Below are 1,981 nucleotides of genomic sequence, written 5' to 3' on the forward strand. Positions count from 1 at the left end.
TGGTGAGATGGCTCAGCACGGACTGCTCTTCCAAAGCTCCCGAGTTCAGATCCCAGCAGCCATGTGGTGGCTCGCAACTACCCGCGATGAGATCTGTCGCCCTCTTCTGGTGCATCTGAAGACAGCTAAAATGTACTTATTTATAATGATAAATAAATCTTTGGGCCAGAGCCAGCAGGGACTGAGCGAGCGCGAGCAGGGCTGACTAAAGCAAGCTAGGTTGACCAGAACGAGCAGAGATCCTAAAAGTCAATTCCCAAGTGCTGGGATTAAAGGCAGCACTTGGGAGGCAGAGGCAGGTGGATTTCTGAGTTTGAGGCCAGCCTGGTCTACAGAGTGAGTTCCAGGACAGCCAGGGCTACACAGAGAAACCCTGTCTCGAAAAACCAAAAAAAAAAAAAAAAGTCAACCGGATAAAGGCTCACAACTATCTGTACAGCTACAGTGTGTACTCATAAATATGAAATAAATAAATGAATCTATAAAAAAAAGTTAGGATCTTGGGGGATTGGGGGGGGGTCTCAAGAAGTAAGCCCAGATCTGCAGGCCCATCCCCTCCATTTCCCTTCTGCACTGTTACCACCAGGCATCTTGGCCTGGTTTTCTGTTTACTTCCCACTGTCCTTTGGTTCCTTCACAGCCCCTACCTCTACACGCTGTCCCCAACATTTTGTTAGAAAAGGAGCTTCGTGAGTTCTGAAGACCCCACTATCAACCAAAAGCAGGTTGGCTTAGGGGCAGATGGGGCTAGCTGGGGCTACACCTGCTTTCTTTCCAGGTCTCCACAGTCCTTTGGCTGCCCTCTCTGGCCTCTGGCCTCTGGCCTACTCCATCCCTGGGAGGGTACCCACTCATTCATTCACTGACTCCCAGACTCAAAAGTATTTGTCACCAGGAATGGTGGCACACACCTTTGATCCTGGACTCTGAAGGCAAATCCCCATGAACTGGAGACCAGCCTGGTCCACATAGTAAGCTCTGGGCCAGCCAGAGATACACAGTCTCCGACACAAAAGAACTTGTCAGTTCCTCCCTCTGGACGACTCAGAGTGAACAAGACGTAGCCGCTTGCCTACTGGTGTGGACAGCAGAATGGTGGCCCATGTCCTGGTCCCCGGAAACTTGAGAATCATCACATGGTAAAAGACCTTACAGAGTCAACGAAGGACCGCTCATTCTTCATTGAGATAGTCTCACTATGTATCCCTGACCAGCCATCCTTCCTTAGCATTCAGGTGCTTGGGATTACTCATGTGTGACTATGCAGCAACAGCGAGAGCCTTGGGAGGCAGAGAAACACACATTTGAAGATGCTGACCTGCTAGCTTTGAATGAAGGTGGATAAAAGAGGCCATGAGCCAAGGAACATGGGTCTGATGTTCTTTAGTTTGCTTTATAATTATGGGTTTTTGAGATAGGTCTCCCTTCGTAGTGGCCCTGCCTGGCCTGGAACTCAATATGTAGTTGAGGCTGCCTTTGAATTCACAAAGAACCCCCTCACCCCGCCCCCCTGCTTCTGCTTTTGCCTCTGCCTCCCAAGTATTATGATTAAAGGCATGTATGTCTAGCTAGGTTTTATGTTCTTAAAAACTCCGGAGACAGAGTCCCTGTTCGAACCCAGAGAAGAAAAGCAGTCTTCCCATACCTTGGTTTGAGAACAGATTTGGGTTCAGGGGAGGAAGGTCAGAAGAGGAAGTGTAGTTATAGATTCTGTCCTTAGCAGAAGCACTGCCCTGGCTCCATTCTCAGCACCACACACCACTTTAGGGCTGGGGATGGAGGCCAATCATAGAGGACTTCACTTCAGAGGCCATTGCTGATGGAGTACCTCCAAATCCCAAATTTGGGAAGTGAGGCCTTTGACACACACTAAAGATACCCTGTTTCTGTGCATCTTAGAAAAAGCCCTTTGGCTGCCGGGCAGTGGTGGCGCACGCCTTTAATCCCAGCACTTGGGAGGCAGAGGCAGGCAGATTTCTGA

Source organism: Mastomys coucha, unplaced genomic scaffold (genome assembly GCF_008632895.1).
Source record: "Mastomys coucha isolate ucsf_1 unplaced genomic scaffold, UCSF_Mcou_1 pScaffold5, whole genome shotgun sequence".
NCBI classification, from domain to species: domain Eukaryota; kingdom Metazoa; phylum Chordata; class Mammalia; order Rodentia; family Muridae; genus Mastomys; species Mastomys coucha.